This window comes from Cervus elaphus, chromosome 6 (assembly GCF_910594005.1).
Source record: "Cervus elaphus chromosome 6, mCerEla1.1, whole genome shotgun sequence".
Taxonomy (NCBI): Eukaryota; Metazoa; Chordata; class Mammalia; order Artiodactyla; family Cervidae; genus Cervus; species Cervus elaphus.
This window is the reverse complement of record NC_057820.1, coordinates 15494520-15519127: the sequence shown is the minus strand read 5'-3', so window position 1 is coordinate 15519127 and position 24608 is coordinate 15494520. Positions and strand designations below refer to the sequence as shown.

General features: G+C 39.9%; 1 protein-coding gene and 1 non-coding gene across 2 annotated transcripts in view; one reads left to right on the top strand and one right to left on the bottom strand.

The window, feature by feature from the left end:
- The window catches only part of MAPK10 (mitogen-activated protein kinase 10), a 593150-nt gene that overhangs the window by 401930 nt on the left and 166612 nt on the right, over positions 1 to 24608 (bottom strand). The gene's annotated exons all lie outside the window — the stretch shown is intronic.
- LOC122696702 lies at positions 20076 to 20182 on the top strand. Its single transcript, XR_006341832.1, has one exon. It is a non-coding gene; the product is annotated as a U6 spliceosomal RNA (small nuclear RNA).

Sequence of the window (24608 nt, the reverse complement as noted above, 5' to 3'; positions counted from 1 at the left end):
CTGTCCATCACCAACTCCCGGAGTTTATCCAAATTCATGTCCATCAAGTAGGTGATGCCATCCAGCCATCTCCTCCTCTGTCGTCCCCTTCTCCTCCTGACCCCAATCCCTCCCAGCATCAGGGTCTTTTCAAATGAGCCAACTCTTTGCATGAGGTGGCCAAAGTATTGGAGTTTCAGCTTCAGCATCAGTCCTTCCAATGAACACCCAGGACTGATCTCCTTTGGGATGGACTGGTTGGATCTCCTTGCAGTCCAAGGGACTCTCAAGAGTCTTCTCCAACACCACAGTTCAAAAGCATCAATTCTTCAGTGCTCAGCTTTCTTTAGAGTCCAACTCTCACATTTTGGTTAGGGTCCAGTAAGAAGAGAATTTGTGAATATAATAGCTTGGTTATCATTCTACTAACCATTCTACCCTTCATCCCTGATGTTATACCCATATGGTTCTAGAAAATTTGGTTTACCCTCAGACCAAGGATGGGAGTACAAAACCTAGCATAAGGTAATCATTGCACTCCACACTCTGAGCACTATTATTGGCTCATTCACGGACATGAAATCTATACTAATATAATCAGAGAAGGTATCAGACCTTATGCTGCAAATTCTAGTATAAAGATAATCTCCACTTTTCAGAAGTATGTGATGTGCAGGTACAATAAGTGGAATTGTTGCTGCCACTTTACTACCATGAAAAAAAGTAACCTGAAGAAGCAGATACACAGAGGAGGGTAGAACCAGAGTACCTGCATCACAACTGTCTTGATCAAACTGTTTGAAGTCCATTATTACTGCTGGGTTGCTCAATTTTTAGTTAAGTTTCCTATTATTTTGGTCTGTCTGTGCTGATTTTTTCCTTTAATGCAAGCTTTGCATTTTCCTTTAATGCAAGTTCTGATCTTAACAGAACTCATAATATATCCCAGCTTCTGCATCCTTTCTCTTTTAACAATTAGAATCCTATGTATGGTAACTAATGTCTTAACCCTTCCTATGAACTCTAGAAAGCTTTATATTAAACAGCAGAAAGCTCATTGCCTTAACCCCAAACTCTTAAGACCCAGGACCAGTCACTTTTGCCTATCCAACTCTGAACTAGTGCCCAAATCTGAAACCTTCTACCCTTTCTGACAACTGAATCTCTTGTGCCTTGTTTTCTTAATCTTTCTAACTATAGTCAATAGGAAACAGTTGATAAGTAAACATTTTATTTTGGGAAAAATATGCCTATTGTAATCTGACAAGAAAAGATTTGATACCATTCCAGAGTCAGTTATTTCTAACCATATAAATATACTTGAGATCAGAAGTTAGCTAGTCCAAATGGCTCAAAATCATTTACTAGTCACTAATTGAATTTCTCTCATCTTCCCACAAAAACACTAAGAAGACAGAAAAGAGTAATAAAAATTTAAAACAAGCTTGAAAACTAAAACTGAAAGACAGCTTAATGCCAGAATCTTAAATTAAGTAGTTGGAGTGTAAAATGAAGCTAGATAGAGGAAAATATCCCTAAATTGCATCTCACAGTGATATAGCATAGTGGTCAAGAACATGCAATCCAAATCACACAAAGGTGGGTTGAATTTCATCATTATCTAGCTAGGTAAACCTGGTAAATTAAAATTTATGAATTTTATTTTCTATAAAATGGGGATAATAATAGTACCACTACTGGGGACTGAACTGTGACATTCACCCCCCCAAAAAATCATATGTTGAAGCCATAACCCCAATGTGACTGTACTTTGAGATAGTATCTTTAAATAAGTAATTAAGGTTTAAAAAAAGTCATAAAGGTGGAGTCCTCATCCAACTGAACTGCTGTCCTTATAAGAAGACAAGATCCCTGAGGAACAACACAAGAAGAGGATATTGCACTTATTAACATATATGTACCTAATACAAGAGTACAGAAATATATAAAACAAATGTTAAAGGCATAAAAGGAGAAATTGACAATGCTAAAATAACAGTAGGACTTCCCTGGTATTCCAGTGGTTAAGACTCTGCACTTCCACTACAGGGGGCATGGGTTCAATCACTGAAGGAGATCCAACCAGTCCATCCTAAAGATCAGTCCTGGGTGTTCATTGGAAGGACTGATGCTGAAGCTGAAACTCCAATACTTTGGCCACCTCATGTGAAGAGTTGACTCATTGGAAAAGACCCTGATGCTGGGAGAGATTGGGGTCAGGAGGAGAAGGGGATGACAGAGGATGAGATGGCTGGATGGCATCACTGACTTGATGGACATGGGTTTGAGTAAACTCTGGGAGTTGGTGATGGACAGGGAGGCCTGGAGTGCTGCGATTCATGGGGTCGCAAAGAGTCAGACACAACTGAGTGACTGAACTGAACTGAAAATAGTAGTATGGAACTTACGTTATGTATGTGACACCATACATATATCAAAAGACAAATGGACAAATTATCAATGGACAAATCATCCAGACAGAAAATCAATAAGGAAACACTGACCTTATATGATAAAATAGATCAGTTGGATGTACTAGATATCAAAAGAACACTCTACCCAAAAACAGCAGAATAAACATTCTTTTCAAGTGCACATGGAGCAATCTCCAGGATAGATCACATACTAGGACAAAAAACAAATCTCAACAAATTTAAGAGGACAGAAATTATAGTAAGCATTTTTTACCCCACAACAACAGTATGAAGCTAGAAACCAACACAGGAAGAAAATGGTAAAGCTGAAACACATGGAAACTAAAGAACACTCTACTAAAAAATTAACTTCATGCAGCCATGTTAAAAGACACTTGCTCCTTGGAAGAAAGGCTATCACAAACCTAGACAGCATTTTAAAAACCAGAGACATCATTTTGCTGACAAAGGTCCATACAGTCAAAGCTATGGTTTTTCTATTAGTTGTATACTGATGTGAGAGTTGGACCATAAAGAAGGCTGAGCACCAAAGAATTGATGCCTTCTAACTGTGGTGTTGGAGAAGACTTTTGAGAGTCCCTTGGATGGTTAGGAGATCAAACCGGTCAGTCCTCAAAGAAATCAACTCTGAATATTCATTGGAAGGGCTGATGCTAAAGCTGAAGCTCCAATACTCTGGCCTCCTGATGCAAAGAGCCAACTCACTGGAAAAGACACTGATGCTGGGAAAAACTGAGGGCAGGAGGAGAAGGGGGTGACAGAGAATGAGATGGTTGGATGGCATCACTGATTCAATGGACTTGAGTTTGAGCAAATTCTGGGAGATAGTGAAGGACAGAGGAGCCTGGCATGCTGCAACCCAGGCAGTCACAAAGAGTCAGACATGACTTAGCAACTGAACAACAACAACAAACATAGAACCAGAAAAATAATAGATATGATCCAGCAATTCCACCATAGGGTGTATATCCAAAGAAAATGAAAACACTGATTCAAAAAATACATGCAATGTTCATAGCAACATTATTTACAATAGTCAAGATATGGAAGCAACATAAATATCCATCAACTGAAGAACAGACAAAGAAGTTATTATACACACACACACACACACACACACACACACACACCATGGAATATTACTTAGCCATAAAAAAGAATGAAATTCTGCCATTTGCAAGAACATGGATGGACCTAGAGTTTACTATGCTTAGTGAAATAAGTCAGAGAAAGACAAATACTTTGTTATCATTTACCTGTGAAATCTGAAAAATAAAACAAATGTATATTTAAAAAAACAGAATTAGACTCAGATACAGAGAGCAAACTAATGGCGACCAGTGGGGAGAGAGAAGGGAGAAAAGCAAGATAGGGTTATAAAATTAAGAGATACAAACTACTAGGACTTCCCTGGTGGTCCAGGGGTTAACATTGGGAGCATGGGTTCAATCCCTGGTTGGGGAACTAAGATCCCACATGCCACAAGGCATGGACAAAAAAGGAGAGAGACACAAATTACTAGGTATAAAATAAGTAGCATGGGTATACTGTATAATACAGTATCCATTATTTTGTAATAACTTTAAATGAAGTGTAATATACAAAAATACTAAAAGCACTATATTTTACAACTGAAACTAATATAACATTGTCAACCAGCTATGTGGTAAGACACTTCAGGTGTGTCCAAATTTTTGCAACCCTATGGACTGTAGTCTGCCAGGCTCCTCTGTCCATGGGATTCTCCAGGCAAGAATACAGAGTGGGTTGTCATGCCCTCCTCCACTGGACCTTTCTGACCCAGGGATCGAACCTGCATCTCTTATGTCTCCTGCATTGACAGGTGGATTTCTTACCACTAGCACCACCTGTGAAGCCCAAACCAGCTATACTTTAATTTTAAAAAGTTAAAAAGAAGAGATCCCAAGGATGTACATTCGGAGAAAAGGTCATGTGAGCACACAGTGAGAAGTCAGCCATCTCTGATTCAAGGAGAGAGGTCTCAGGAGAAATCAACCCTACTGATACCTTGGTCTTGGTTATAGAACTGTGAGAAATAAATTTTTGATGTTTAAGTCACTTGATCTGTGGTATTTTATTAATGCAGCCCTAGAAAACAAATTGGAGAAGGCAATGGCACCCCACTCCAGTATTCTTGTCTGGAAAATCCCATGGACAAAGAAGCCTGGTAGGCTACAGTCCATGGGGTCACTAAGAGTTGGACATGACTGAGCGACTTCACTTTCACTTTTCACTTTCATGCATTGGAGAAGGAAATGGCAACCCACTCCAGTGTTCTTGCCTGGGGAATCCCACGGATGGGGCAGACTGGTGGGCTGTCGTCTATGGGGTCACACAGAGTCGGACACGACTGAAGTGACTTAGCAGCAGCGGCAACAGAAAACAAATACAGCTACCCTCATGGACTGTTGTGAGAGTTAAATCAGTTAATGGGTGATTAATCTTCCCTGGCTAACTTCCCAAAGGAATTTTGGGACAGATAATGAGGGATGTAGAAAGTGTTCTTCCACCCTTTCCCACATGGTCTTGTTTATTAATTAATACAATTATTTAATTAATTTATTGGGGCTTCCCTGGTGGTTCAAAGGGTAAAGAATCCACCTGCAATGCAGGAGACCTGGGTTTGATCCCTGGGTTGGGAAGATCCCCTGGAGGAGGGCATGACAACCCACTCCAATATTCTTGCCCGCAGAATCCCATGAACAGAGGAGCCTAGCGGGCTACAGTCCATGGGTTCGCAAAGTGTCGAACACGACTGAGGTACCAAGCACAGCACAATTCTTTCATTCATTGTTTATGAATTAATAAAAGTAACAGGAAGAAACATTCATGAGCATTTCCATGTCCTAGCCTCTATACTCATTAACTGATTTGGCACACAGCAAGAAGCTATCTTCATGCACACCTTCCTTTTTCAGGTGACACTGGGATCCAAACTGCATTCCTCATTTCCTAACACATGCAACAAATATGAGGGTCCAGCAGTAGCTAAACCATGGTCCAGAAGTTGTAACCTATATTAATCCACCATCAATCATATTCTCCCAAGAGACAAATTTCTGACAGCTAATAAATATCCAGTTCTCGAACCATGGGAAGAATGGAAGGTCGAAACCAAGGGTGAATTCAGTTTTCTCCCCCATCCCCCACTGTATTAAGGGTCTCTCTCTCTCTTAAGAACCTTCTAGTGGAATCGCTCTTACAGGTAGGTTATATGTAGGATAAACTGTCCACCTCCACATTACCCAAACACTCCCCTCCTCTTCATTTCTCTAACTCAGGGAAAACATGCCTCATCTATTTATGTCCACATGCACACACAGATAGAAGTACATAAACACATCAAAATATTAACAGTGACTTCCTAACACTTACTAGATTATTAAAGCTTCTTTATAAAATTTTTCTTCTTTTTTGGACTTTTATATCTGTTAATTTTGTATGACAGATGTGTGTTTTTTCCATAATTTTTGAAGTTATTTTAAAAGCGGAAGTGAAGTTAGTCACTCAGTCACGTCCAACTCTTTGCGACTCCATGGACTGTAGCTCATCAGGCTCCTCTGTTCATGGAACTCTCCAGGCAAGAATACTGGAATGGGTTGCCATTTCCTTCTCCTGGGGATTTTCTTGATCCAGGGATCGAACCCATGTCTTCAGCATTATCAACTGAGCCACCGGGGAAGCCATCCTAAAGCTTTTATAAAAGATTCATATTCCCCTGAAAAAATAAAACCCTTCAACATTGATTATTTGAATAACTAAAGAATTGTAGTGGAGGGGTTTTTAATATTGTTATTTATTTGCATTTAATTATTCAAAAAAAGCTGTTGTGCTTCTCCATATTTTGTGCGTGTAGATTCAATTTTTAAAACTTAGATTCTTAAGTTCTTAAATAAACCATTTCCCAAATCTATGTCTTCTTCAGTCTTTCTGCTTATAACTCAAAATAACACTTGAACGACTTGTTTAAAGCTAGCCCCAGGCTATTATAGTTATTTCAGCATGAGTCACTTAATCACAGAAACTGAATTTTGATGGAGTTGAACAAGGATGACATGAGGTATTATGTTTAATATTCCCTTACAGATGATTTCTGAGATTATTTTAATTAATCTGGAGACCCTCCTCTAGAGCCTGCTTATCTCTTGAGAGAGCCTACTGTATTCCCAGCATGCCCAACGCTGTTCTTGCTGCAATACCCAGAGGATCTCTAGTCTCCGATCTTTTGCAAATCCTCTTCTCTCTTTTCAAGACTTTCCTTGTGTGGGGTCTTATGCCACAAATTCTTGCTTTTCTAAAGAAATAGTAAAAAATCGTTCATACTGTAGTTGTGAATTATCTCGATGGCAGATAAGTAATGAATGAATTTAAATATGGATAATATGTTTTATTGATCTTTTTACTCACATAATGCATTGCATTTGTATATATGGTACACAGTTTGTCTTTGTGACCCCATGGACTATAGCCCACCAGGCCCCTCAGTCCATGGAATTCTCCAGGCAAAAATACTGGAGTGGGTTGCCATTCCCTTCTCCAGGGGATCTTTCCAACCCAAGGATTGAATCTGGGTCTCCCACCTTGCAGGCAGATTCTTTACCGTCTGAGCTACCAGGGAAGCCTTAATATGTTTTATTGATCTTTTTACTCACATAATACATTGAATATGTATATATGGTACACAGTAAGCATACAAGAGGTAGAGTGAAGAACTTTAGAGAAATATACATAAGATATCTTTCCCAAAATTTGACCTAAAATGTAGAAATTTTTCTTCATTCCATAGTTACTTCCTTGTTTCAAATGATCATAAAGCAACCTTTTTCTATGAACATACTGCAGCTTCCCTCATGAACCATTAAGTCCCAAACAACATAGAGCAGAGCCTGACTCTATGGCAAATGAACAAACTATTAATAATTTCAAACTACTAGCTCCCTTTAGTACAGTAATCTACACACAGTGCACACTCAATAAATGTTATTGGAGATTATGATAAATAGTATGAACATTAAAGGCACACAGTAGTCAGTAAACACTCATTAAATAACTCAGTTTAACAGCAAATTGAGAGTATTTGGCTAAGAAAAAATGATTTTTGTTCTTTTAATCTGGAGTTATTTTCTCAATGTGTGGTGTCTGCCATTTCTAAATCATCAACTCAAATGTGTTTTCACTTTAAACCCTACATTTAAAAAATTTATATACTTTTATCCAAAGTCATAGAAAGTGTTTTACTTTCACACATCAGTTAAAGATTATAATTAAAATAACAGATTATTATAGACCTATTGCTAAATCATTTGCTGTGAAATGTACCAAGGCAGTAACCTGAAAGTCATCAAGAAGACTTAATAAATTATAAACTATCAATAAAAATTAACAACTGCAGACTATTCAAAACTTTATAGTATAAAATACTCTTTCTTTTGTTTTTAACTATCTTTTCTAAAGGCTAGATCAATCCTATTTATCAAAAGATAGCAATGGTAGAATATTTGCAAGGATTTACATCTAAGAAGTTTTCACAAATTTAAAAATACATCTCTTTTACTGGCTTTGGAAATGCAGCCTTGACTATTAATATAGATCTTTTTCTAAATGAAAAATTATTTCTTTATCATAATTTCTTTTGACAGTGGTAAAATAATTGAAACATCAATTCCACAAATTAAATACAATATGAAAAATGCTGCTATTCATATACATTTAACAACTGATCTCTACAGCACATACATTTGTGAACACAAAAATCAGATATATAACAACCTACCATACAACATGATCTTATCTAATTACTCTCTAGGACTCAAATTAAATAGACTGTACCATCAAATTGGAGATCACATTTTAAATCAATTCATTTCCATAAAATTTGTGTGGTCATAAGCAGTAAAACCAAATTGCTTAATAATCACTTATAATTGTAATACACCTGACTTGAAATTCAAGTTCATAGATTTTGATGAGTGACTCTTCAATGAAAATGAAATAATGTTTCATACAAGAATACTCACTGAGATTTGAGAAAAACCCCTAAAACTTCAAATCACTTGTGTTTCATCTTCTATTTTATTTCCTCTTATACCCCTTCTTAAAATTCTTAAGATTTTATTAAAATTCTTAATTCTCCAAGCCAGGCTTCAGCAATACATGAACTGTGAACTTCCAGATGTTCAAGCTGGTTTTAGAAAAGGCAGAGGAACCAGAGATCAAATTGCCAACAGCTGCTGGATCATCGAAAAAGCAAAAGGGTTCCAGAAAAACATCTATTTCTGCTTTATTGACTATGCCAAAGCCTTTGACTGTGTGGATCACAATAAACTGTGGAAAATTCTGAAAGAGATGAGAATACCAGATGACCTGACCTGCCTCCTGAGAAACCTGTATGCAGGTCAGGAAGCAACAGTTAGAACTGGACATGGAACAACAGACTGGTTCCAAATAGGAAAAGGAGTACGTCAAGGCTGTATATTGTCCCCCTGTTTATTTAACTTATATGCAGAGTACAACATGAGAAACGCTGGGCTGGATGAAGCACAAGCTGGAATCAAGATTGCTGGGAGAAATATCAATAACCTCAGATATGCAGATGACACCACCCTTATGGCAGACAGTGAAGAAGAACTAAAGAGCCTCTTGATGAAAGTAAAAGAGCAGAGTGAAAAAGTTGGCTTAAAGCTCAACATTCAGAAAACTAAGATCATGGCATTCGGTCTCATCACTTCATGGCAAATAGATGCGGAAACACTGGAAACAGTGGCTGACTTTATTTTCTGGGCTCCAAAATCACTGCAGATGGTGATTGCAGCCATGAAACTAAAAGATGCTTGCTCCTTTGGAAGGAAAGTTATGACCAACCTAGACAGCATATTGAAAAGCATAGACATTACTTTGCCAAAAAGGGTCCGTCTAGTCAAGGCTGTGGTTTTTCCAGTAGTCATGTATGGATGTGAGAGTTGGACTATAAAGAAAGCTGAGCACCGAAGAATTGATGCTGTTGAACTGTGGTATTGGAGAAGACTCTTGAGAATCCCTTGGACTGCAAGGAGATCCAACCAATCCATCCTAAAGGAAAACAATCCTGAATATTCATTGGAAGGACTGATGCTGAAGTTGAAACTCCAATATCTGGGCCACCTGATGTGAAGAGCTGACTCATTGGAAAAGACCCTGATGCTGGGAGGGATTGGGGGCAGGAGGAGAAGGGGATGACAGAGGATGAGATGGTTGGATGCCATCACCGACTCAATGGACATGAGTTTGGGTGGACTCTGGGAGTTGGTGATGGACAGGGAGGCCTGGTGTGCTGTGGTTCATGGGGTCGCAGAGTCGGACACGACCTAGCAACTGAACTGAACTGATACCCCTTCTTAGGAATCTTCTTAGGAATCTGACTTAGTGGCATCAGATAACATCCAGGATAATAAGTTTTCACTGATTTTTTTATAGAAAGTCTTGGAAGTAAAGATGCGAGGACCCAAGGAAGAAGTTCTAACTGTATCTTGTTCATCATGGTGGCTCCTGTATCTCCTAAAGTGATGCTTTCAGTGGGATTGTACTCACTCATTCATTCCATCACAGTTCTGAATGCCAGCAAATATGTGCAAGTTCTGCACCACCACTGGGGTAAACAAAGAATAAGACCCAGTTCCTTCTCCTAAGGAGGCTATAGGCTACCAAGGGAAATGGGTCATACAGTGATTACAATGAATATACCATGAATGTTTGGAAAGGGACTGCCATTCGCTTGAAAGGGAATGTGATGAAGTAATCTAGTGTGTTACATGTGCATGTATGGGTGTGCATCTGATTAATTTAAATGTGCAATAAGAATCCTTATCTTCTGGGTCATTTCACCAAGTTCTATTTCCCTTTTTGGCTTCTTGATGCACCTGTAGTAGTATTGGGCTACTGATTCACATTGTTCTGGGTTAGGCAGTACCATGACTCTAATTACATTTGTTTTCTTACGTTTAAGAGCAATAAATTATTCTCTTTAGAACATGTTAAATTCCCAGTTTTAAAGAAAAACATGTAACAACATAAGCCTTTCTGACTTTTTATCTTGACCTATTCTAACCATTATTATATTTTGAATAATTCTAGATATACTAAGTTTTATTTTAATTTTTAGCTGTGTGTATGATTAAAATTCTAAGCAAATTACAAAAATTTAATTTTTAGCCGTATGGTTAAAATTCTAAGCAAATTTACAAAGCAAAACAGCACTAAGCAAAAAATAATAAATAGTCGCTATTTAATTTACCTAAAAATATTAGTGCTCCTAGGTAGTAACTGAATAAACATTTGCACTTGTTTCATATTTTGAGAAACAAATTCTTCTAATTACTTTGGTATTTACATGATAGTACACTGATATCTCAGGTTCAATCTCTGGGTCGGGAAAATCCCCAGAGGAGGAAATGGCAACCTAGTCCAGTATTCTTTCCTGGAAAATTCCATGGACAGAGGAGCCTGGAAAGCTACAGTCCATGGTGTCTCAAAGACTCAGACATAATTGAGCCACTGAGCACACACACTTACACATATATTTCTATTTCTTCTCACCATGGTCAAATCAGACACCTTTGCATAATAGTCAAGAAATCAAGTGAACAGATTCTGATTCTCTCTCTGTGACTCAAGAAATACACTTATCTTTCTTCTTTCACATGTAAAAAGTGGAGTGGGGACTTTTTTTTTTTTTAATCTCTAAGTCACCTTTCATCTTCTCTGCATTTTTTGTCATTTTTCAAAAATTATTTGTATACTATGCACTCGGCTGTAAACCAAGAATACAAAGGTGAATAAATAATACATGGTCTCTGCCCTAAGTTGCTCAGAGTCTATTAGGGGAGAGAGAACTGTAAACATAATTGTAGTCCTATTTGAAAAAGACAATAATAGTTAATATTTAATGAATCTTAAGTATGTGCCAGGTTCCGTGCTAAGTATTCTGCATGTATTATTTAATTTTTTTCTCCACAATAAAATAATCATTAAGGAAACACCATCATAACCTGCATTAAACAAATGAAGACACTGAAATCTGGAGAGTTTGTGGAACTTGACCAAAGTCACACAGCTCAATGTGAGCAGGGGATGGAGCTGAGATATGAATTCTGGTGGCCTGACTTCAGGGCCCATGGTCTTAACCATTGGGTATACAGCATCTAAGAGGAGAAATAATAGTATGGAATGCAGTGATGATGTAGGTAAAAGCAACAGGGGGTTAGAGAGAGTCATTCATTCTTGCTTGGAACACTTTATTTTACTCATGTTTTCCTAGGATAATTTTTAACAGTGCCCCTCAAAATATCTCAAGAGGATAATAATTATATGGTCATCCTATTCACAGAGAAGGTTGCATTTGGGCTTACACTTTAAAAAGCAAATGGGAAGGAAATCCAAAGATTACTTATAGCTGACTCACTTTGCTGTAGAGCAAAAACTAACACAACATTGTAAAGCAACTAAACACCAATTTAAAAAAAAAAAAAAAAGCAAATGTGAGGTGGCCAGCTGGAGAATGGGTGGTTCAGGAAGAAGTCCCCTCCAGGCAAAAGGAACACAAAACACCAGCTCAGGAGTCCAGCTCAGGAAAGAAGGACCTGGGCGCTGGGAAAGAAAACCTGCAGACAGATCTCAGCCAGCCACTAAAATTAGTAGTTGGTGTTAGTTACTCAGTCATGTCTGACTCTTTGCAACCCCATGGACTGTAGCTCGCCAGGCTCCTCTGTCCATGGGATTCTCCTGGCAAGAATACTGGAGTGGGTAGCCATTCCCTTCTCCAGGGGATCTTCCCAACCCAGATCTCCCACACTACAGGCAGATTCTTACTGTCTGAGTTACCAGAGGTCAGTTTTTATTCCAATCCCAAAGAAAGGCAATGCCAAAGAGCACTCAAACTACCGCAAAATCGCACTCATCTCACACGTTAACAAAGTAATGATCAAAATTCTCCAAGCCAGGCTTCAACAGTAGGTGAACTGTGAATTTCCAGATGTTCAAGCTGGGTTTAGAAAAGGCAGAGGAACCAGAGATCAAATTGCCAACATCCGCTGGATCATTGAAAAAGCAAGAGAGCTCCAGAAAAACATCTACTTTTGCATTATTGACTATGCCAAAGCCTTTGACTGTGTGGATCACAATAAACTGTGGAAAATTCTGAAAGAGATGGGAATACCAGACCACCTTACCTGCCTCCTGAGACATCTGTATGCAGGTCAGGAAGCAACAGTTAGAACCGGACATGGAACAACACACTGGTTCCAAATAGGAAGAGGAGTACATCAAGGCTATATATTGTCACCCTGCTTATTTAACTTATATGCAGAGTACATCATGAGAAATGCTGGGCTGGATGAAACACAAGCTGGAATCAAGACAGCCGGGAGAAATATCAATAACCTCAGATATGCAGATGACACCACCCTTATGGCAGAAAGTGAAGAACTAAAGAGCCTCTTGATGAAAGTGAAAGAGGAGAGTGAAAAACTCGGCTTAAAACTCAACATTCAGAAAACTAAGATCATGGCATCTGGTCCTATCATTTCATGGCAAATAGTTGGGGAAACAATGGAAACAATGAGAGTATTTTGGGGGACTCCAAAATCACTGCAGATGATGACCACAGCCATGAAATTAAAAGATGCTTGCTTCTTGGAAGAAAAGCTATGACCAACCTAGACAGCATACTGAAAAGCAGAGACATTACCAACAAATGTTCATCAAAGCTATGGTATTTCCAGTAGTCATGTATGGACGTGAGAGTTGGACTATAAAGAAACCTGAGCACTGAAGAATTGATGCTTTTGAACTGTAGTGTTGGATAAGACTCTTGAGAATCCCTTGGACTACAAGGAGATCCAACCAGTCCATCCTAAAGGAAATCAGTCCTGAATATTCCTTGTAAGGGCTGATGCTAAGGCTGAAACTCCAATACTTTGGCCACCTGATGAGAAGAACCGACTCATTGGAAAAGACCCTGATGCTAGAAAAGATTGAAGGCTGGAGGAGAAGCGGATGACAGAGGATGAGATGGTTAGATGGTGTCACCAATGCAATGGACATGAGTTTGAGTAGGCTCTGGGAGTTGGTGATGGACAAGGAAGCCTAGTGTGCTGCAGTCCATGTGGTTGCAAAGAGTCAGACATGACTGAGCGACTGAACTGAACTGAACCAGTTGCAAATATTCCCTACACCACAACAAGAAGGAGCTTTCAAAAGCAAAGTGATACCAGGCCAGCCCTCTGACAAAATCCTGTCAGTGGTCTTCCATTGCTCCTAGAATAAAGCCTGAATTCCTTACTATGACCTCCAAGGCCCATGGGATCAGCTTTTCCCCTGTCTCCGTCCCCATGCTCACTTCAGCCTCACTCTCTCCTCTATGGCCAACTTCGAGTTTTACATCTTTTCCCAATTTCTCAGAGAGGGACTTTCCTGCTTAAAGTCCTCCCCACCCCCAGCTCTACCGAATTATCTATTCCAGCACCCAGCTTAGGTCCCTTATAGCTTCATCCCCTCAGTTAACTATTTTGGGTATTTATGTTGTGTATTTATTGGTCATCTGGCTCTAACATTAGAATGTCAGCCCTCAAAGGCAAGAGCCTTAACTGTAATGTTCACAGGTATATTGCTCTTACCAGCAAAGTAACCTGTAAATACAGGTGTTTTATGAATTATAGCTGAAAGAGTGAAGTGTTAGGTATAAAAGCAAAAGCAACATGGAGTTGCTAAGAGGACTCTAAAGGATGGAGCTTGGAGGCCACGAGCACTCTGACTTATGCACATCTCAGTCTGTTCAGAATCTGACCTTTGACCACTAACTGTCTTAACAAAGGCATTCAGAACATCTGCCAGAAACTCAAGATACTTAGTCGCTCAGTTGTGTCAGACTCTTTTGCAATCCCATGGACTGTAGCCCACCAGGTTCCTCTGTCCACGGGATTTCCCAGGCAGGAATAATGCAGTGGGTTGCCATTTCCTTCTCCAGGAGGATCTTTCCGATCCAGGGATTGAACTCACGCCTCCTGTATTGGGAAGCAGATTCTTTATCACTGAGCCACCGGGGAAGCCCTGCAAGATCCTTACCAGACCCTAAAATAACACATGATAATCTATCTATTTATCAGACCCTACCCGAACACAATTCGTGATTCCTTAAAGACAAATCTTTTCTTATTTGCATCAGTCAATCACAGTTCTTGTCAGGCAACTTTTCACAACTTTCTAGCTTTTTATTTTTATAAACCTTTGACCCTCTTTCTTCCCCGAATCATCTTTCAAAGTTACCTGAATCTATGCCTCTCAAATTGCAATTCTTAAGACAATCAATCTTTTCTTATTTGCAGCCTCCTAACTTTATTTTTTTGGTAGACAAGGTACTATACTGAATGTACTACACTCCAAGAATACTTGCATTTTTAAAGAAGATAAAAACAGAAGGCAATGTTTAACATGTGGAAATAATCTAATGTTAGACTGGAAGCACTGGTTTAAAAGAGACTCTTTCAAATACTTCAATCTTTACCTGAAGATATATTCAACTCTGCTGATCACTTAACTGCCATGGCTTTAGTAAGGACAATCACAACAACGAAAACAATCACTGTCATCATCTGTTGAATTACAATATCATATGCCAAGTACTTTATGTACATTATTAGTCAGTTTTTTATTTGATTTAGGGTAATGATATCTTTCTTGCCCTTCACTCCACTATACTTACCAAAGATGTGAATAATGAAATTTTTTAAACGACTATCTGGTTCCTAGTGTGCCTATAAAAATACTTTACAAAATCAGAATAGCTTATTTCTTTTTTGCAAAGTGAATATTACACATTTTTAAACACCACATATATTAATTTCATTGGCACTCTTGGCAAACCAATCAGGACATAGATTTCTTTAGGGTACTTGAAGTGTACACTTCCCTAATAGCTCAGTTGGTAAAGAATCCGCCTGCAATGCAGAAGGCCCCGGTTCAATACCTGGGTGGGGAAGATCCACTGTAGAAGGGATAGGCTACCCACTCCAGTTCTTGGGCTTCCCTTGTGGCTCAGCTGGTAAAGAATCCACCTGCAATGTGGGAAACCTGGGTTCGATCCCCAGGTTGGGAAGATCCCCTGGAGAAGGGAAAGGCTACCCACTCCAGTATTCTGGCCTGGAGAATTCCATGGACTGTACTGTCCATGGGATCAAAAAGAGTCGGACACAACTGAGTGGCTTTCACTTTCACTGACTCACTCAAGGTAGGATTTTTTTAACACTCACTAAAGTAAATTTCAAAAGAGACTGGCAGGCATATAAATGAAAGGGTGGGAAGTTTTAAGGGTATATGATACAGCGGAGGTTATATGAAACTCAACTGGGAGTGTTATCAAAATGAGAACAGCCTGTGCAGACTATGAAAATTGGAAAATCTTAGCAAACAGGAATTATACTAGGAAGAGAAACACATTAAGGCAAGCATAAGAGACTTTTCGTAATGAATTTTAATTCTTTCCTGAGCCTTTGTTGTTATTTGCTAATGTACTTTCCAAAGGTGGAAAACTAAAATTTATTTTCTCATTAGCTTTATTCTTTTCCACAGGCAGATATCAACTCTTTGCAGACCCTCACTTCAGAAATACATACAGCTAAAATTAATACGGTCTATATTTCCCCTTGCAGTACTTACAAACACATTTCTATCACAATGAAATCAAAATTGCTTAGGGTAAAATGTATTTTACCTACAGAAGCAATGCAAAGAGAAAAGCATTCTGGGATAGGAGTGTTCTAAGAACTTTCCTCATTATTATCATATAAACTGTTCTATTAAAAAACTCAGGTGGGACAAAATAATTTTTTTTTTTTAATTTTTTTATTAGTTGGAGGCTAATTACTTCACAACATTTCAGTGGGTTTTGTCATACATTGATATGAATCAGCCATAGATTTACACTTATTCCCCATCCCGATCCCCCCTCCCATCTCCCTCTCCACCCGATTCCTCTGGGTCTTCCCAGTGCACCAGGCCGGAGCACTTGTCTCATGCATCCCACCTGGGCTGGTGATCTGTTTCACCATAGATAGTATACATGCTGTTCTTTTGAAACATCCCACCCTCACCTTCTCCCACAGAGTTCAAAAGTCTGTTCTGTATTTCTGTGTCTCTTTTTCTGTTTTGCATATAGGGTTATCGTTACCATCTTTCTAAATTCCATATATATGTGTTAGTATGCTGTAATGTTCTTTATCTTTCTGGCTTACTTCACTCTGTATAAGGGGCTCCAGTTTCATCCATCTCATTAGGACTGGTTCAAATGAATTCTTTTTGACGGCTGAGTAAAATTCCATGGTGTATATGTACCACAGCTTCCTTATCCATTCGTCTGCTGATGGGCATCTAGGTTGCTTCCATGTCCTGGCTATTATAAACAGTGCTGCGATGAACATTGGGTTGCACGTGTCTCTTTCAGATCTGGTTTCCTCAGTGTGTATGCCCAGAAGTGGTATTGCTGGGTCATATGGCAGTTCTATTTCCAGTTTTTTAAGGAATCTCCACACTGTTTTCCATAGTGGCTGTACTAGTTTGCATTCCCACCAACAGTGTAAGAGGGTTCCCTTTTCTCCACAGCCTCTCCAGCATTTATTGCTTGTAGACTTTTGGATAGCAGCCATCCTGACTGGTGTGTAATGGTACCTCATTGTGGTTTTGATTTGCATTTCTCTAATAATGAGTGATGTTGAGCATCTTTTCATGTGTTTGTTAGCCATCTGTATGTCTTCTTTGGAGAAATGTCTGTTTAGTTCTCTGGCCCATTTTTTGATTGGGTCATTTATTTTTCTGGAATTGAGCTGCAGGAGTTGCTTGTATATTTTTGAGATTAATCCTTTGTCTGTTGCTTCATTTGCTATTATTTTCTCCCAATCTGACGGCTGTCTTTTCACCTTACTTATAGTTTCTTTTGTAGTGCAAAAGCTTTTAAGTTTCATTAGATCCCATTTGTTTAGTTTTGCTTTTATTTCCAATATTCTGGGAGGTGGGTCATAGAGGATCTTGCTGTGATTTATGTCGGAGAGTGTTTTGCCTATGTTCTCCTCTAGGAGTTTTATAGTTTCTGGTCTTACATTTAGATCTTTAATCCATTTTGAGTTTATTTTTGTGTATGGTGTTAGAAAGTGTTCTAGTTTCATTCTTTTGCAAGTGGTTGACCAGTTTTCCCAGCACCACTTGTTAAAGAGGTTGTCTTTTTTCCATTGTATATCCTTGCCTCCTTTGTCAAAGATAAGGTGTCCATAGGTTCGTGGGACAAAATAATTTAAATAGCCAACCTTCAATTGCTTTTTCATTCTGGAAATACTGGAGCATCAACAAACAGCAGTGAATAATGACTGAGCATCTGTTGCTCCTAGGACACTCTCTTTAAACTCTGAGGACATAGAATTTTAGGCAGAAGCCTTGCTGTCAGATGAGTGAAATATCCTGGTAGGTACACAAAACATACACGTGCCTGCAGTCAATCACAAATCAACCATAGGATTTAGATGATGAAGGAATTAAGGCACAAAAGGAAAGAGTGAAGGCAGGCCAAGCTTAGATTTACTAGCAGGATGATTTTGGATAGGTTGCTTATTCTCTATTAATATAATGTTAGTAAGTAATAACGGGCTTCCCCAGTAGCTCAGACAATAAAGAATCTGCCTGCAATGCGGGAGACCTGGGTTTGATCCTTGGGTTGGGAAGATCCTCTGGAGAAGGAAATGGCAACTCCAGTGTTCTTGCCTGGAGAATTCCATGGATAGAGGGGCCTGGCAGGCTACAGCCAATGGGTCGAAAAGAGTCAGACACGACTGAGCGACTATCACTCAGTAAGTAATAATAAACAGGATTAAATAAGAATTAAACCAGTTAACATATTTAAAGTATTTAGCATATTATAAAAATCAACAAATGTCAGCAAGGGCAGTGGACGTCCTTGCTCGTGGTTATGACAGTTAGGTGGTAGGTTACTGAAGGTGTAGATAGTTTTTATGGTCTAGAAAATCTGGAGAACTCGTACCTATCACATATGACATGATGACAGCATCCTACACCTGTCACACTAGGTCCCCAGGGTATATATGAGGTGTCCCCAGGTTGTGCTGAAATATGTCAGTATCACACACATGTCACACATGTTTCCCTCCAGATCTGCACCTGTGTGTCTCCAGGCAGTGCTGGAGTGACATCGTCAGGCACCCTCAAGTGTGTGGCTGTGTGCTGTAAAAACACACTCACACTGTGTGTGCTTCCAGATGAGTCAAATACAAAGTTTTCAAAAAGAGGCTTCATTCTCCCTGTTGAAAACTGGGAAAGAATCTCTCTGTTGTTCTCAGGGTATATGCCTTAGAAGGCTTCTGAGTGCTTTCTCATCTCTTTAAATGTATCCCGCTAAAGGGACTTCCATGGTGGTGCACGGGATAAGAATCTACCTGCCAATGAAGGGGACACAGGTTCGATCCCTGGTCCAGGAAGATCCCACATGCCATGGAGCAACTAAGCCTGCGAGCCACAACTACTGAGCCTGTGCAGAACAACTACTGAAGCCCACACACCTAGAGCCGGGGCTCCACAACGAGCGAAACCACCGCAATGAGAAGCCTGTGTTCCACAATGAAGAATAGCGCCTGCTCCGCACAACTAGAGAAATCCTGGGCAGATCAGTGAAGACCCAGCACCCCAGAACAGCCAAGAATAAATTTTAAAAATTTAAAGAAAAAAAATGTATCCCCCTAAACACTAAATAGGTCTTTTGTCAGCCAGTCTTTTTTTTTTTTCAATTTTATGACATAGAAATGGCTCAATATCCTGAGAGCCATCTTTTTCAAATATACACATCAAGGAAATAGCTCCTTCTTCTTCCAGTTCCTGAGGGACTGTAGGAGCCAGAACTCAGTAGGGAGCTTGTTCCAACGCGCAAACTCTCACCTGCCAATGCAGGAGATGTAAGAGACACAATTTCCATCCCTGGGTGGGGAAGATCCCCTGGAGAAGGAAATGGCAACCCACTCCAGTATTCTTGCCTGGAGAATCCCATGGACAGAGGAGCCTGGCAGGCTACAGTCCATAGGGTTGCAAAGAGTTGGACACGACTAAAGTGACTAAGCACACTCCTCATAAAGATATGAGAACTTTGTTCTTCCTCTGGATGATGCCCATAAGCTAACAGATAGCTGCCCCAGTCACCGGGTGAAGTTAGGATGAACTATGTCTGATGAAGGGTGCTATCAAGTCCTCTTGAGTATTAGTCACTGTTTATCTTGAAAACATATATGTAATGGGTCCTATCTCCTTGGCTACTTAAAAGGGAGAGAGGTTGTTTGTTTTTCGTTTTTTGTTTTTTTGCAATGTCTTAGTGTATTACCTGCAATGCACATCACTTTCTGGTTTAACATTTATTCAATAATACAAGCGTTTCTTCTCTGGTTTTAAAACAGAATATCTGGAGGCTTAGATTCAAGAAAAAAAAATTGCAGATTTTATTTTGTATGAAGGGAATCACAGAGGGAGAGAGTGAGAGTGGTGTGGGGCTTCACCTGTTGTGGAGTATGAGTATTAAGTAGCCTGGCCTTCCTGGAATGCAGACCCCATATAAGAAGCAGCTAAGTGCTCGCTTTGGCAGCACATATACTAAATTTGGAATGATACAGAGAAGATTAGCATGGCCCCTGTGCAAGGATGACATGCAAATTCATGACGCGTTCCATATTTTTGAACAGAATTTTGGACTCTGTGGGAGAAGGCGAGGGTGGGATGTTTCGAGAGAACAGCATCGAAACATGTGTATTATCTAGAGTGAAACAGATCACCAGCCCAGGCTGGATGCATGAGACAAGTGCTCAGGCCTGGTGCACTGGGAAGACTCAGAGGGATCGGGTAGAGAGGGAGGTGGGAGGGGGGATCGGGATGGGGAATACATGTAAATCCATGGCTGATTCATGTCAATGTATGACAAAAACCACTACAATATTGTAAAGTAATTAGCCTCCAACTAATAAAAATAAATGGAAAAATAAATAAAAATAAAAATAAACAGGGGTAAATCTCAAAAAAAATAAAATAAAATAAAATAAAGAAGCAGCTAAGTCTGAGAGACTTCCATTGCCAGGCAAAGCATTCTATCCCATGGGAAAAGGAGAGTCAATCAAATTTTGAGCTGGGAAGACACATTGGTAAAGAGATCATTTTAAGGAAAATAACCTAAAAGCGCTTCCCTGGTGGTGGCTCAGATGGTAAAGAACCTGCCTGAAACATAGGAGACCTGTGTTCAATCCCCGGGTGGGAAAGATCCCCTGAAGAAGGGAATGACTACCCACTCCAGTATTCCCGCCTGGAGAATTCCATGAAGAGAGGAGCCTGGCAGACCACAGTCTATGGGGTTGTAAAGAGTCAGACATGACTGAGCGCCTAACAATTATGTGTATATTAATCTGAAAGTAGTATTCAAGATGTATGGAAAAGGTGAATACTTGAGAAATCCACAAACCAATGGGGAGACTTGTAATATGCATATAAAGGAAGTGCATTTTAGACAACTTGCCCTTTACAAAACTGAATGTGCCTTATGAAAATGTCTGTGGTGATATTCTGACAGCTGGTGGAATTCCACCAAACTTCGCTTCCCACCCTCCACTTCAGACCCTCTCTTCAGGTCTTACATCTCTTGTTTTCACTGCTTTTAACTCGGATGCTCATACTATGTCTAGCATCTTTGTGAAGGAGCCCTTGGCAGGCTGGCTGTCTGCGCTCACTCAGAGACTCCCTGCAGGCAGCTGCCTATTGAATCATGCTTGGCCACCTGCCCTGGCCCATCTTATCCTTCTCTTAAAAAAAAAAAAAAGAGAAACCCAGAGTCCAGAGCTCTGGACTCCTGTTAATCTGAAAAGATGAATCAGAAGAGAGAAACTGTGACTCATTTGATTTGGAGACAAGGGAGAGAGAAAAGCTAATGCTGACTTCAGTGACTCAACCATAGCTGGCTTTAGGAAGTATGCCCAGCTGGCAGACGGAGGTGAAGAAATAAATCTCAGTGGAAAGCATCAAGGCCAGAAGATTGAGGAGCATCTCAGAGAGCCTCATAAGGAGAGACTGGTGAGGAAATAGCAGAGTGTCGAGGACTAAGCCCACATTCAATGTCAGTAGGAAGAGGCACCACCACAAGAGGACAGGGGCAAGTGGGCATTTAGATAGTGCAAGTCAAGAAAAGAATGAGTCAAAACTTAGAGGCTCTGAAAACAGCAAAGAGGTCAACAAGAGTAAGAACAGATAGAGATTTCACTGGTGGTCCAGTGGCTAGGACTCCATGCTCCCAATGCAGGGGGCTTGGGTTTGATCCCTGGTCAGTTCAGTTCAGTTCAGTCGCTCAGTCATGTCCGACTCTTTGCGACCCTGTGGACTGCAGCACACCAGGCCTCCCTGTCCATCACCAACTCCTGGAGTTTACTCAAACTCACATCCTTTGAGTCAGTGATGCCATCCAGCCATCTCATCCTCTGTCGTCCCCTTCTCCTCCTGCCCTCAAACTTTCCCAGCATCAGGGTCTTTTGAAATGAGTCAGTTCTTCACATCATGTGGCCAAAGTACTGGAGTTTCAGCTTCAACATCAGTCCTTCCAACAAACACTCAGGACTGAGCTCCTTTAGGATGGACTGGTTGGATCTCCTTGCAGTCCAAGGGATTCTCAAGAGTCTTCTCCAACACCACAGTTCAAAAGCATCAATTTTTTGGCACTCAGCTTTCTTTATAGTCCACCTCTCACATCCATACATGACCACTGGAAAAACTATAGCCTTGACTAGACGGACCGTTGCTGGCAAAGTAATGTCTCTGCTTTTTAACATGCTGTCTAGGTTGGTCATAACTTACCTTAAAAGGTGTAAGCGTCTTTTAATTAAATGGCTGCAATCATCATCTGCAGGGATTTTGGAGCCCAAAAAATAAAGTCAGCCACTGTTTCCACTGTTTCCCTATCTATCTGCCATGAAGTGATGGGACCAGATGCCATGGTCTTAGTTTTCTGAATGTTGAGCTTTAAGCCAACTTTTTCACTCTCCTCTTTCACTTTCATCAAGAAGCTCTTTAGTTCTTCTTCACTTTCTGCCATAAGGGTGGTGTCATCTGCATATCTGAGGTTATTGATATTTTTCCCAGCAATCTTGATTCCAGCTTGTGCTTCATCCAGCCCAGCATTTCTCATGATGTACTCTGCATATATGAGTTAAGTAAGCAGGGTGACAATATACAGCCTTGACAGACTCCTTTTCCTATTTGGAACCAGTCTGTTGTTCCATGTCCAGTTCTAATTGTTGCTTCCTGACCTGGATACAGATTTCTCAGGAGGCAGGTCAGGTGGTCTGGTATTCCCATCTCTTTCAGAATTTTCCACAGAAGAAACTAAGATTCTGCATGCTGCAACCAAGACCCAGATCAGCCAAATAAATTTTTTTTCAAAAGATTAAGGACTGATAAAATCCCCCTTTTTCCTAATAGAGTTTAACTTCCCACAACAATGCTTGCTGGGTTTAATGGTAGATAATACAGTGGTAGTCCTAAAACAAAATGACTATTAGTTCAAACATGACTTCTGATATAGAAATGTGTTTCTGGAAGCTGCATGTATTGGTTTAGTTCATTTTTGTTAAGTTTATATATATATAAAAGTTTATATACATATATATACTATATATACCAAATAACTCCAAATATTTTCCTACTTTCCAAATGAAAAGAAATTTTCACTAAACTACTAAAAATATATCTGTTTTGTCTGTTGGAGATTTCAGTTTTTCTAAGACCTTCTTCAAATGACCCAGTTTTATGACTCAAGCACTGGGCCTAACCTATGGCTTTCCTTCTCGAACTCATTTCTTCCACAGCAATGTCCCACATAGACATCCCGCAGAGAGTTGTATTTTAAATCTATGTCACAGGTAAAATTTTTTTCTAGACTCAGTCTAAACTAAGTCATGCTAAAAATTCCTATGTTTCAAATATTTCTTTCAAAAAATTTTTGTATTTCTTTTCTTGTCAGCATTCCTTGTTGTTTTGTTGTTTGATTTTGGTTGGTGAGGGGTGTTGGGGGTGTTTTATTTTGTTTGTTTTTGCCTTTCTGTGTAGCATGCAGCATCTTGGTTCCCCCACCAGGCACTGAACTAGGGTCCTGCAGTGAAAGCACTGAGAACTAACCACTGATTTCCTAACTAACCAGGAATTCCTACATTCTCGTCCTTAAATGTACATTTTTATTACAATCAACATTCAGAAAACTAAGATCTTGGCATCCGGTCCCATCACTTCATGGCAAATAGATGGGGAAACAATGGAATCAATGAGAGACTTTATTTTGGGGGGCTCCAAAATCCCTGCAGATGGTGACTACAGCCTTGAAATTAAAAGATGCTTGCTCCTTGGAAGAAAAGCTATGACCAACCTAGACAGCATTTTAAAAAGCAGAGACATTACTTTACCAACAAAAGTCCGTCTAGTCAAAGCTATAGTTTTTCCAGTAGTCATGTATGGATGTGAGAGGTGGACTAAAAAGAAAGCTGAGCGCCGAAGAATTGATGCTTTTGAACTGTGGTGTTGGAGAAGACTCTTGAGAGTCCCTTGGACTGCAAGGAGATCCAACCAGTCCATCCTAAAGGAGCTCAGTCCTGAGTGTTTGTTGGAAGGACTGATGTTGAAGCTGAAACTCCAATACTTTGGCCACCTGATACAAAAAACTGACTCATTGGAAAAGACCCTGATGCTGGGAAAGATTGAAGATGGGAGATGGGGACGACAGAGGATGAGATGGTTGGATGGCATCACCGACTCATCGGATATGAGTTGAGTAAACTCCAGGAGTTGGTGATGGACAGGGAGGCCCGGCATGCTGCAGTCCACAGTGTAGCAAAGAGTTAGACACAACTGAGCGACTGAACTGAACTGAACTGAACTGATTACGATCAAAGCACCTGTATTCAGAATAACTGATCGGCCACTGGATTTTTAAGTCTTTTTCAGAGTACAAGTGCAGGCAGAGTATGAACTTTGCTCAACACCCAAAATCCCACTTTCTCTAAAGAATGCTCTTAAAACCCTAGACAGATATGAAGTCAGAAAAACACATCAAATTCTACACTGCCTATTGGTAAATAA